The sequence below is a fragment of the Gadus macrocephalus genome, chromosome 6 (assembly GCF_031168955.1).
Source record: "Gadus macrocephalus chromosome 6, ASM3116895v1".
NCBI classification, from domain to species: Eukaryota; Metazoa; Chordata; class Actinopteri; order Gadiformes; family Gadidae; genus Gadus; species Gadus macrocephalus.
In genome coordinates, this window is record NC_082387.1 from 599,269 (window position 1) to 612,528 (window position 13,260).

General features: G+C 44.7%; 11 non-coding genes across 11 annotated transcripts; all 11 read right to left on the reverse strand.

Annotated features, from left to right (window-relative positions):
* Positions 1 to 221: 221 nt before the first annotated feature.
* Positions 222 to 294, reverse strand: trnav-cac (transfer RNA valine (anticodon CAC)). Its single transcript has one exon. It is a non-coding gene; the product is annotated as a tRNA-Val (tRNA).
* A 429-nt stretch (positions 295 to 723) lies between these two features.
* trnav-aac (transfer RNA valine (anticodon AAC)) lies at positions 724 to 796 on the reverse strand. The gene has a single exon. It is a non-coding gene; the product is annotated as a tRNA-Val (tRNA).
* Positions 797 to 1,578: 782 nt separating this feature from the next.
* trnav-cac (transfer RNA valine (anticodon CAC)) lies at positions 1,579 to 1,651 on the reverse strand. Its single transcript has one exon. It is a non-coding gene; the product is annotated as a tRNA-Val (tRNA).
* Positions 1,652 to 4,292: 2,641 nt separating this feature from the next.
* trnav-cac (transfer RNA valine (anticodon CAC)) lies at positions 4,293 to 4,365 on the reverse strand. Its single transcript has one exon. It is a non-coding gene; the product is annotated as a tRNA-Val (tRNA).
* A 429-nt stretch (positions 4,366 to 4,794) lies between these two features.
* trnav-aac (transfer RNA valine (anticodon AAC)) lies at positions 4,795 to 4,867 on the reverse strand. The gene has a single exon. It is a non-coding gene; the product is annotated as a tRNA-Val (tRNA).
* Positions 4,868 to 6,653: 1,786 nt separating this feature from the next.
* On the reverse strand, positions 6,654 to 6,726 carry trnav-aac (transfer RNA valine (anticodon AAC)). Its single transcript has one exon. It is a non-coding gene; the product is annotated as a tRNA-Val (tRNA).
* Positions 6,727 to 7,572: 846 nt separating this feature from the next.
* trnav-cac (transfer RNA valine (anticodon CAC)) lies at positions 7,573 to 7,645 on the reverse strand. Its single transcript has one exon. It is a non-coding gene; the product is annotated as a tRNA-Val (tRNA).
* Positions 7,646 to 8,929: 1,284 nt separating this feature from the next.
* Positions 8,930 to 9,002, reverse strand: trnav-cac (transfer RNA valine (anticodon CAC)). Its single transcript has one exon. It is a non-coding gene; the product is annotated as a tRNA-Val (tRNA).
* Positions 9,003 to 9,425: 423 nt separating this feature from the next.
* Positions 9,426 to 9,498, reverse strand: trnav-aac (transfer RNA valine (anticodon AAC)). The gene has a single exon. It is a non-coding gene; the product is annotated as a tRNA-Val (tRNA).
* A 782-nt stretch (positions 9,499 to 10,280) lies between these two features.
* On the reverse strand, positions 10,281 to 10,353 carry trnav-cac (transfer RNA valine (anticodon CAC)). Its single transcript has one exon. It is a non-coding gene; the product is annotated as a tRNA-Val (tRNA).
* Positions 10,354 to 12,994: 2,641 nt separating this feature from the next.
* Positions 12,995 to 13,067, reverse strand: trnav-cac (transfer RNA valine (anticodon CAC)). The gene has a single exon. It is a non-coding gene; the product is annotated as a tRNA-Val (tRNA).
* Between the last annotated feature and the right edge of the window lie 193 nt (positions 13,068 to 13,260).

Consider the following 13,260-nt stretch of genomic DNA (forward strand, 5'->3'; position numbering starts at 1 on the left):
AAACCTAGAAAAAATTGTCATTAGAAGCACCCGCATGAACAGGTTTTCCGCGTTGGTTTAAATACTTAATAATATGACGAGGCTATCGCTTCAAGAGGTGGCGTGGTGCCAAGTAGACGCTGCTGAAGGTTCTGTTCAAGATAGACTCTTCACGAACAGCTTCTTGATAGTAAAGCAGGAGAATTTAAACATTAACTTTGTATACCTCAAATAAGTAATGCTGTTTCCGCCCGGTTTCGAACCGGGGACCTTTCGCGTGTGAGGCGAACGTGATAACCACTACACTACGGAAACACATATACGGATAATCTGGCAACCCATCAGAATCCCGTCAGAGTGGTCAGGTGTGAATGTAAGTGGTTATATCATACATATTTGAAACATATTATCCTAAACATCCATTCGCCCATCTGCTACAGCGGTGAACAATGCCAGCACGCTAGGCCTCAATTGTAAAGTCGTAACGACTGCGGCCAAAGCCCGCCACGACATGCCAATGGCCTACGAACCGTGCATTGCATGCTAGACGATCCAGGATGAGACGGTTACCCCAGAAGTCCATGCTGGAGAGGTGCACGTAGAAGATTCAGTAACGCTAGGCAAATCAGGAAAGGAGGTTGACACCCAGACACTTCTAAGAACTTCTCACAACTAGAGTTTGAGTTTAACTTTCATACAGTCTATGCTCTCAACTACGAGCGCTAAACACAAATACTATCACCATGTTTCCGCCCGGTCTCGAACCGGGGACCTTTCGCATGTTAGGCGAACGTGATAACCACTACACTACGGAAACCAGTTAGTTTGACCAAAACCCTGGAAAATGTTGTCAGCAGAAGCTCCCGCATTAACAGGTTTTCAGCGCAGGTTTAAACACTTAATAATATGACGAGGCTATCGGTTGAAGAGGTGGCGGGGTGCCAAGTAGACGCTGCTGCTTGATAGTAAAGCAGGAGAATTTAAACATTAACTTTGTATATCTCAAAACAATGAAACTGTTTCCTCTCGGTTTCGAACCGGTGACCTTTTGCATGTCAGGCGTACGTAATAACCACTATACTAAGGAAACCGATTTAATTGAGCTAAACCCTAGATAATTTTGTTATCGGAAGCTCCCGCATGAACAGGTTTTCAGCACAGGTTTAAACACTTAATAATATGACGAGGCTATCGGTTGAAGAGGTGGCGGGGTGCCAAGTCAGACTTTTCCAGAATAGATGCTTGATAGTAAAGCAGGAGAATTTAAACATTAAATTTGTAAGTAATGCTGTTTCCGCCCGGTCTTGAACCGGGGACCTTTCGCGTGTAAGGCGAACGTGATAACCACTACACTACGGAAACCTGTGAGTTTGAAAAAAAACCTAGAAAAAATTGTCTTTAGAAGCACCCGCATGAACAGGTTTTCCGCGTTGGTTTAAATACTTAATAATATGACGAGGCTATCGGTTCAAGAGGTGGCGTGGTGCCAAGTAGACGCTGCTGAAGGTTCTGTTCAAGATAGACTCTTCACGAACAGCTTCTTGATAGTAAAGCAGGAGAATTTAAACATTAACTTTGTATACCTCAAAAAAGTAATGCTGTTTCCGCCCGGTTTCGAACCGGGGACCTTTCGCGTGTGAGGCGAACGTGATAACCACTACACTACGGAAACACATAAACGGAAAATCTGGCAACCCATCAGAATCCCGTCAGAGTGGTCAGGTGTGAATGTAAGTGGTTATATCATACATATTTGAAACATATTATCCTAAACATCCATTCGCCCATCTGCTACAGCGGTGAACAATGCTAGCACGCTAGGCCTCAATTGTAAAGTCGTAACGACTGCGGCCAAAGCCCGCCACGACATGCCAATGGCCTACGAACCGTGCATTGCATGCTAGACGATCCAGGATGAGACGGTTACCCCAGAAGTCCATGCTGGAGAGGTGCACGTAGAAGATTCAGTAACGCTAGGCAAATCAGGAAAGGAGGTTGACACCCAGACACTTCTAAGAACTTCTCACAACTAGAGTTTGAGTTTAACTTTCATACAGTCTATGCTCTCAACTACGAGCGCTAATCACAAATACTATCACCATGTTTCCGCCCGGTCTCGAACCGGGGACCTTTCGCCTGTTAGGCGAACGTGATAACCACTACACTACGGACACCAGTTAGTTTGAACAAAACCCTGGAAAATGTTGTCAGCAGAAGCTCCCGCATTAACAGGTTTTCAGCGCAGGTTTAAACACTTAATAATATGACGAGGCTATCGGTTGAAGAGGTGGCGGGGTGCCAAGTAGACGCTGCTGCTTGATAGTAAAGCAGGAGAATTTAAACATTAACTTTGTATATCTCAAAACAATGGAACTGTTTCCTCTCGGTTTCGAACCGGTGACCTTTTGCATGTCAGGCGTACGTAATAACCACTATACTAAGGAAACCGATTTAATTGAGCTAAACCCTAGATAATTTTGTTATCGGAAGCTCCCGCATGAACAGGTTTTCAGCACAGGTTTAAACACTTAATAATATGACGAGGCTATCGGTTGAAGAGGTGGCGGGGTGCCAAGTCAGACTTTTCCAGAATAGATGCTTGATAGTAAAGCAGGAGAATTTAAACATTAAATTTGTAAGTAATGCTGTTTCCGCCCGGTCTTGAACCGGGGACCTTTCGCGTGTAAGGCGAACGTGATAACCACTACACTACGGAAACCTGTGAGTTTGAAAAAAAACCTAGAAAAAATTGTCATTAGAAGCACCCGCATGAACAGGTTTTCCGCGTTGGTTTAAATACTTAATAATATGACGAGGCTATCGGTTCAAGAGGTGGCGTGGTGCCAAGTAGACGCTGCTGAAGGTTCTGTTCAAGATAGACTCTTCACGAACAGCTTCTTGATAGTAAAGCAGGAGAATTTAAACATTAACTTTGTATACCTCAAAAAAGTAATGCTGTTTCCGCCCGGTTTCGAACCGGGGACCTTTCCCGTGTGAGGCGAACGTGATAACCACTACACTACGGAAACACATATACGGATAATCTGGCAACCCATCAGAATCCCGTCAGAGTGGTCAGGTGTGAATGTAAGTGGTTATATCATTCATATTTGAAACATATTATCCTAAACATCCATTCGCCCATCTGCTACAGCGGTGAACAATGCCAGCACGCTAGGCCTCAATTGTAAAGTCGTAACGACTGCGGCCAAAGCCCGCCACGACATGCCAATGGCCTACGAACCGTGCATTGCATGCTAGACGATCCAGGATGAGACGGTTACCCCAGAAGTCCATGCTGGAGAGGTGCACGTAGAAGATTCAGTAACGCTAGGCAAATCAGGAAAGGAGGTTGACACCCAGACACTTCTAAGAACTTCTCACAACTAGAGTTTGAGTTTAACTTTCATACAGTCTATGCTCTCAACTACGAGCGCTAAACACAAATACTATCACCATGTTTCCGCCCGGTCTCGAACCGGGGACCTTTCGCGTGTGAGGCGAACGTGATAACCACTACACTACGGAAACCAGTTAGTTTGACAAAAACCCTGGAAAATGTTGTCAGCAGAAGCTCCCGCATTAACAGGTTTTCAGCGCAGGTTTAAACACTTAATAATATGACGAGGCTATCGGTTGAAGAGGTGGCGGGGTGCCAAGTAGACGCTGCTGCTTGATAGTAAAGCAGGAGAATTTAAACATTAACTTTGTATATCTCAAAACAATGAAACTGTTTCCTCTCGGTTTCGAACCGGTGACCTTTTGCATGTCAGGCGTACGTAATAACCACTATACTAAGGAAACCGATTTAATTGAGCTAAACCCTAGATAATTTTGTTATCGGAAGCTCCCGCATGAACAGGTTTTCAGCACAGGTTTAAACACTTAATAATATGACGAGGCTATCGGTTGAAGAGGTGGCGGGGTGCCAAGTCAGACTTTTCCAGAATAGATGCTTGATAGTAAAGCAGGAGAATTTAAACATTACATTTGTAAGTAATGCTGTTTCCGCCCGGTCTTGAACCGGGGACCTTTCGCGTGTAAGGCGAACGTGATAACCACTACACTACGGAAACCTGTGAGTTTGAAAAAAAACCTAGAAAAAATTGTCATTAGAAGCACCCGCATGAACAGGTTTTCCGCGTTGGTTTAAATACTTAATAATATGACGAGCCTATCGCTTCAAGAGGTGGCGTGGTGCCAAGTAGACGCTGCTGAAGGTTCTGTTCAAGATAGACTCTTCACGAACAGCTTCTTGATAGTAAAGCAGGAGAATTTAAACATTAACTTTGTATACCTCAAATAAGTAATGCTGTTTCCGCCCGGTTTCGAACCGGGGACCTTTCGCGTGTGAGGCGAACGTGATAACCACTACACTACGGAAACACATATACGGATAATCTGGCAACCCATCAGAATCCCGTCAGAGTGGTCAGGTGTGAATGTAAGTGGTTATATCATACATATTTGAAACATATTATCCTAAACATCCATTCGCCCATCTGCTACAGCGGTGAACAATGCCAGCACGCTAGGCCTCAATTGTAAAGTCGTAACGACTGCGGCCAAAGCCCGCCACGACATGCCAATGGCCTACGAACCGTGCATTGCATGCTAGACGATCCAGGATGAGACGGTTACCCCAGAAGTCCATGCTGGAGAGGTGCACGTAGAAGATTCAGTAACGCTAGGCAAATCAGGAAAGGAGGTTGACACCCAGACACTTCTAAGAACTTCTCACAACTAGAGTTTGAGTTTAACTTTCATACAGTCTATGCTCTCAACTACGAGCGCTAAACACAAATACTATCACCATGTTTCCGCCCGGTCTCGAACCGGGGACCTTTCGCATGTTAGGCGAACGTGATAACCACTACACTACGGAAACCAGTTAGTTTGACCAAAACCCTGGAAAATGTTGTCAGCAGAAGCTCCCGCATTAACAGGTTTTCAGCGCAGGTTTAAACACTTAATAATATGACGAGGCTATCGGTTGAAGAGGTGGCGGGGTGCCAAGTAGACGCTGCTGCTTGATAGTAAAGCAGGAGAATTTAAACATTAACTTTGTATATCTCAAAACAATGAAACTGTTTCCTCTCGGTTTCGAACCGGTGACCTTTTGCATGTCAGGCGTACGTAATAACCACTATACTAAGGAAACCGATTTAATTGAGCTAAACCCTAGATAATTTTGTTATCGGAAGCTCCCGCATGAACAGGTTTTCAGCACAGGTTTAAACACTTAATAATATGACGAGGCTATCGGTTGAAGAGGTGGCGGGGTGCCAAGTCAGACTTTTCCAGAATAGATGCTTGATAGTAAAGCAGGAGAATTTAAACATTAAATTTGTAAGTAATGCTGTTTCCGCCCGGTCTTGAACCGGGGACCTTTCGCGTGTAAGGCGAACGTGATAACCACTACACTACGGAAACCTGTGAGTTTGAAAAAAAACCTAGAAAAAATTGTCATTAGAAGCACCCGCATGAACAGGTTTTCCGCGTTGGTTTAAATACTTAATAATATGACGAGGCTATCGGTTCAAGAGGTGGCGTGGTGCCAAGTAGACGCTGCTGAAGGTTCTGTTCAAGATAGACTCTTCACGAACAGCTTCTTGATAGTAAAGCAGGAGAATTTAAACATTAACTTTGTATACCTCAAAAAAGTAATGCTGTTTCAGCCCGGTTTCGAACCGGGGACCTTTCGCGTGTGAGGCGAACGTGATAACCACTACACTACGGAAACACATATACGGATAATCTGGCAACCCATCAGAATCCCGTCAGAGTGGTCAGGTGTGAATGTAAGTGGTTATATCATACATATTTGAAACATATTATCCTAAACATCCATTCGCCCATCTGCTACAGCGGTGAACAATGCCAGCACGCTAGGCCTCAATTGTAAAGTCGTAACGACTGCGGCCAAAGCCCGCCACGACATGCCAATGGCCGACGAACCGTGCATTGCATGCTAGACGATCCAGGATGAGACGGTTACCCCAGAAGTCCATGCTGGAGAGGTGCACGTAGAAGATTCAGTAACGCTAGGCAAATCAGGAAAGGAGGTTGACACCCAGACACTTCTGAGAACTTCTCACAACTAGAGTTTGAGTTTAACTTTCATACAGTCTATGCTCTCAACTACGAGCGCTAAACACAAATACTATCACCATGTTTCCGCCCGGTCTCGAACCGGGGACCTTTCGCGTGTGAGGCGAACGTGATAACCACTACACTACGGAAACACATATACGGATAATCTGGCAACCCATCAGAATCCCGTCAGAGTGGTCAGGTGTGAATGTAAGTGGTTATATCATTCATATTTGAAACATATTATCCTAAACATCCATTCGCCCATCTGCTACAGCGGTGAACAATGCCAGCACGCTAGGCCTCAATTGTAAAGTCGTAACGACTGCGGCCAAAGCCCGCCACGACATGCCAATGGCCTACGAACCGTGCATTGCATGCTAGACGATCCAGGATGAGACGGTTACCCCAGAAGTCCATGCTGGAGAGGTGCACGTAGAAGATTCAGTAACGCTAGGCAAATCAGGAAAGGAGGTTGACACCCAGACACTTCTAAGAACTTCTCACAACTAGAGTTTGAGTTTAACTTTCATACAGTCTATGCTCTCAACTACGAGCGCTAAACACAAATACTATCGCCATGTTTCCGCCCGGTCTCGAACCGGGGACCTTTCGCGTGTTAGGCGAACGTGATAACCACTACACTACGGAAACCAGTTAGATTGACCAAAACCCTGGAAAATGTTGTCAGCAGAAGCTCCCGCATTAACAGGTTTTCAGCGCAGGTTTAAACACTTAATAATATGACGAGGCTATCGGTTGAAGAGGTGGCGGGGTGCCAAGTAGACGCTGCTGAAGGTTCTGTTCCAGATAGACTTTTCCCGAATAGCTGCTTGATAGTAAAGCAGGAGAATTTAAACATTAACTTTGTATATCTCAAAACAATGAAACTGTTTCCGCTCGGTTTCGAACCGGTGACCTTTTGCATGTCAGGCGTACGTAATAACCACTATACTAAGGAAACCGGTTTAATTGAGCAAAACCCTAGATAATTTTGTTATCGGAAGCTCCCGCATGAACAGGTTTTCAGCACAGGTTTAAACACTTAATAATATGATGAGGCTATCGGTTTATGAGGTGACGTGGTGCCCAGTCGTCACTGCTGAAGGTCCTGTTCCAGACAGACTTTTCCAGAATAGATGCTTGATAGTAAAGCAGGAGAATTTAAACATTAAATTTGTAAGTAATGCTGTTTCCGCCCGGTCTTGAACCGGGGACCTTTCGCGTGTAAGGCGAACGTGATAACCACTACACTACGGAAACCTGTGAGTTTGAAAAAAAACCTAGAAAAAATTGTCATTAGAAGCACCCGCATGAACAGGTTTTCCGCGTTGGTTTAAATACTTAATAATATGACGAGGCTATCGGTTCAAGAGGTGGCGTGGTGCCAAGTAGACGCTGCTGAAGGTTCTGTTCAAGATAGACTCTTCACGAACAGCTTCTTGATAGTAAAGCAGGAGAATTTAAACATTAACTTTGTATACCTCAAAAAAGTAATGCTGTTTCCGCCCGGTTTCGAACCGGGGACCTTTCGCGTGTGAGGCGAACGTGATAACCACTACACTACGGAAACACATATACGGATAATCTGGCAACCCATCAGAATCCCGTCAGAGTGGTCAGGTGTGAATGTAAGTGGTTATATCATTCATATTTGAAACATATTATCCTAAACATCCATTCGCCCATCTGCTACAGCGGTGAACAATGCCAGCACGCTAGGCCTCAATTGTAAAGTCGTAACGACTGCGGCCAAAACCCGCCACGACATGCCAATGGCCTACGAACCGTGCATTGCATGCTAGACGATCCAGGATGAGACGGTTACCCCAGAAGTCCATGCTGGAGAGGTGCACGTAGAAGATTCAGTAACGCTAGGCAAATCAGGAAAGGAGGTTGACACCCAGACACTTCTAAGAACTTCTCACAACTAGAGTTTGAGTTTAACTTTCATACAGTCTATGCTCTCAACTACGAGCGCTAAACACAAATACTATCACCATGTTTCCGCCCGGTCTCGAACCGGGGACCTTTCGCGTGTGAGGCGAACGTGATAACCACTACACTACGGAAACCAGTTAGTTTGACCAAAACCCTGGAAAATGTTGTCAGCAGAAGCTCCCGCATTAACAGGTTTTCAGCGCAGGTTTAAACACTTAATAATATGACGAGGCTATCGGTTGAAGAGGTGGCGGGGTGCCAAGTAGACGCTGCTGCTTGATAGTAAAGCAGGAGAATTTAAACATTAACTTTGTATATCTCAAAACAATGAAACTGTTTCCTCTCGGTTTCGAACCGGTGACCTTTTGCATGTCAGGCGTACGTAATAACCACTATACTAAGGAAACCGATTTAATTGAGCTAAACCCTAGATAATTTTGTTATCGGAAGCTCCCGCATGAACAGGTTTTCAGCACAGGTTTAAACACTTAATAATATGACGAGGCTATCGGTTGAAGAGGTGGCGGGGTGCCAAGTCAGACTTTTCCAGAATAGATGCTTGATAGTAAAGCAGGAGAATTTAAACATTACATTTGTAAGTAATGCTGTTTCCGCCCGGTCTTGAACCGGGGACCTTTCGCGTGTAAGGCGAACGTGATAACCACTACACTACGGAAACCTGTGAGTTTGAAAAAAAACCTAGAAAAAATTGTCATTAGAAGCACCCGCATGAACAGGTTTTCCGCGTTGGTTTAAATACTTAATAATATGACGAGGCTATCGCTTCAAGAGGTGGCGTGGTGCCAAGTAGACGCTGCTGAAGGTTCTGTTCAAGATAGACTCTTCACGAACAGCTTCTTGATAGTAAAGCAGGAGAATTTAAACATTAACTTTGTATACCTCAAATAAGTAATGCTGTTTCCGCCCGGTTTCGAACCGGGGACCTTTCGCGTGTGAGGCGAACGTGATAACCACTACACTACGGAAACACATATACGGATAATCTGGCAACCCATCAGAATCCCGTCAGAGTGGTCAGGTGTGAATGTAAGTGGTTATATCATACATATTTGAAACATATTATCCTAAACATCCATTCGCCCATCTGCTACAGCGGTGAACAATGCCAGCACGCTAGGCCTCAATTGTAAAGTCGTAACGACTGCGGCCAAAGCCCGCCACGACATGCCAAACGAACCGTGCATTGCATGCTAGACGATCCAGGATGAGACGGTTACCCCAGAAGTCCATGCTGGAGAGGTGCACGTAGAAGATTCAGTAACGCTAGGCAAATCAGGAAAGGAGGTTGACACCCAGACACTTCTAAGAACTTCTCACAACTAGAGTTTGAGTTTAACTTTCATACAGTCTATGCTCTCAACTACGAGCGCTAAACACAAATACTATCACCATGTTTCCGCCCGGTCTCGAACCGGGGACCTTTCGCATGTTAGGCGAACGTGATAACCACTACACTACGGAAACCAGTTAGTTTGACCAAAACCCTGGAAAATGTTGTCAGCAGAAGCTCCCGCATTAACAGGTTTTCAGCGCAGGTTTAAACACTTAATAATATGACGAGGCTATCGGTTGAAGAGGTGGCGGGGTGCCAAGTAGACGCTGCTGCTTGATAGTAAAGCAGGAGAATTTAAACATTAACTTTGTATATCTCAAAACAATGAAACTGTTTCCTCTCGGTTTCGAACCGGTGACCTTTTGCATGTCAGGCGTACGTAATAACCACTATACTAAGGAAACCGATTTAATTGAGCTAAACCCTAGATAATTTTGTTATCGGAAGCTCCCGCATGAACAGGTTTTCAGCACAGGTTTAAACACTTAATAATATGACGAGGCTATCGGTTGAAGAGGTGGCGGGGTGCCAAGTCAGACTTTTCCAGAATAGATGCTTGATAGTAAAGCAGGAGAATTTAAACATTAAATTTGTAAGTAATGCTGTTTCCGCCCGGTCTTGAACCGGGGACCTTTCGCGTGTAAGGCGAACGTGATAACCACTACACTACGGAAACCTGTGAGTTTGAAAAAAAACCTAGAAAAAATTGTCTTTAGAAGCACCCGCATGAACAGGTTTTCCGCGTTGGTTTAAATACTTAATAATATGACGAGGCTATCGGTTCAAGAGGTGGCGTGGTGCCAAGTAGACGCTGCTGAAGGTTCTGTTCAAGATAGACTCTTCACGAACAGCTTCTTGATAGTAAAGCAGGAGAATTTAAACATTAACTTTGTATACCTCAAAAAAGTAATGCTGTTTCCGCCCGGTTTCGAACCGGGGACCTTTCGCGTGTGAGGCGAACGTGATAACCACTACACTACGGAAACACATAAACGGAAAATCTGGCAACCCATCAGAATCCCGTCAGAGTGGTCAGGTGTGAATGTAAGTGGTTATATCATACATATTTGAAACATATTATCCTAAACATCCATTCGCCCATCTGCTACAGCGGTGAACAATGCTAGCACGCTAGGCCTCAATTGTAAAGTCGTAACGACTGCGGCCAAAGCCCGCCACGACATGCCAATGGCCTACGAACCGTGCATTGCATGCTAGACGATCCAGGATGAGACGGTTACCCCAGAAGTCCATGCTGGAGAGGTGCACGTAGAAGATTCAGTAACGCTAGGCAAATCAGGAAAGGAGGTTGACACCCAGACACTTCTAAGAACTTCTCACAACTAGAGTTTGAGTTTAACTTTCATACAGTCTATGCTCTCAACTACGAGCGCTAATCACAAATACTATCACCATGTTTCCGCCCGGTCTCGAACCGGGGACCTTTCGCCTGTTAGGCGAACGTGATAACCACTACACTACGGACACCAGTTAGTTTGAACAAAACCCTGGAAAATGTTGTCAGCAGAAGCTCCCGCATTAACAGGTTTTCAGCGCAGGTTTAAACACTTAATAATATGACGAGGCTATCGGTTGAAGAGGTGGCGGGGTGCCAAGTAGACGCTGCTGCTTGATAGTAAAGCAGGAGAATTTAAACATTAACTTTGTATATCTCAAAACAATGGAACTGTTTCCTCTCGGTTTCGAACCGGTGACCTTTTGCATGTCAGGCGTACGTAATAACCACTATACTAAGGAAACCGATTTAATTGAGCTAAACCCTAGATAATTTTGTTATCGGAAGCTCCCGCATGAACAGGTTTTCAGCACAGGTTTAAACACTTAATAATATGACGAGGCTATCGGTTGAAGAGGTGGCGGGGTGCCAAGTCAGACTTTTCCAGAATAGATGCTTGATAGTAAAGCAGGAGAATTTAAACATTAAATTTGTAAGTAATGCTGTTTCCGCCCGGTCTTGAACCGGGGACCTTTCGCGTGTAAGGCGAACGTGATAACCACTACACTACGGAAACCTGTGAGTTTGAAAAAAAACCTAGAAAAAATTGTCATTAGAAGCACCCGCATGAACAGGTTTTCCGCGTTGGTTTAAATACTTAATAATATGACGAGGCTATCGGTTCAAGAGGTGGCGTGGTGCCAAGTAGACGCTGCTGAAGGTTCTGTTCAAGATAGACTCTTCACGAACAGCTTCTTGATAGTAAAGCAGGAGAATTTAAACATTAACTTTGTATACCTCAAAAAAGTAATGCTGTTTCCGCCCGGTTTCGAACCGGGGACCTTTCCCGTGTGAGGCGAACGTGATAACCACTACACTACGGAAACACATATACGGATAATCTGGCAACCCATCAGAATCCCGTCAGAGTGGTCAGGTGTGAATGTAAGTGGTTATATCATTCATATTTGAAACATATTATCCTAAACATCCATTCGCCCATCTGCTACAGCGGTGAACAATGCCAGCACGCTAGGCCTCAATTGTAAAGTCGTAACGACTGCGGCCAAAGCCCGCCACGACATGCCAATGGCCTACGAACCGTGCATTGCATGCTAGACGATCCAGGATGAGACGGTTACCCCAGAAGTCCATGCTGGAGAGGTGCACGTAGAAGATTCAGTAACGCTAGGCAAATCAGGAAAGGAGGTTGACACCCAGACACTTCTAAGAACTTCTCACAACTAGAGTTTGAGTTTAACTTTCATACAGTCTATGCTCTCAACTACGAGCGCTAAACACAAATACTATCACCATGTTTCCGCCCGGTCTCGAACCGGGGACCTTTCGCGTGTGAGGCGAACGTGATAACCACTACACTACGGAAACCAGTTAGTTTGACAAAAACCCTGGAAAATGTTGTCAGCAGAAGCTCCCGCATTAACAGGTTTTCAGCGCAGGTTTAAACACTTAATAATATGACGAGGCTATCGGTTGAAGAGGTGGCGGGGTGCCAAGTAGACGCTGCTGCTTGATAGTAAAGCAGGAGAATTTAAACATTAACTTTGTATATCTCAAAACAATGAAACTGTTTCCTCTCGGTTTCGAACCGGTGACCTTTTGCATGTCAGGCGTACGTAATAACCACTATACTAAGGAAACCGATTTAATTGAGCTAAACCCTAGATAATTTTGTTATCGGAAGCTCCCGCATGAACAGGTTTTCAGCACAGGTTTAAACACTTAATAATATGACGAGGCTATCGGTTGAAGAGGTGGCGGGGTGCCAAGTCAGACTTTTCCAGAATAGATGCTTGATAGTAAAGCAGGAGAATTTAAACATTACATTTGTAAGTAATGCTGTTTCCGCCCGGTCTTGAACCGGGGACCTTTCGCGTGTAAGGCGAACGTGATAACCACTACACTACGGAAACCTGTGAGTTTGAAAAAAAACCTAGAAAAAATTGTCATTAGAAGCACCCGCATGAACAGGTTTTCCGCGTTGGTTTAAATACTTAATAATATGACGAGCCTATCGCTTCAAGAGGTGGCGTGGTGCCAAGTAGACGCTGCTGAAGGTTCTGTTCAAGATAGACTCTTCACGAACAGCTTCTTGATAGTAAAGCAGGAGAATTTAAACATTAACTTTGTATACCTCAAAAAAGTAATGCTGTTTCCGCCCGGTTTCGAACCGGGGACCTTTCGCGTGTGAGGCGAACGTGATAACCACTACACTACGGAAACACATAAACGGAAAATCTGGCAACCCATCAGAATCCCGTCAGAGTGGTCATGTGTGAATGTAAGTGGTTATATCATACATATTTGAAACATATTATCCTAAACATCCATTCGCCCATCTGCTACAGCGGTGAACAATGCTAGCACGCTAGGCCTCAATTGTAAAGTCGTAACGACTGCGGCCAAAGCCCGCCAC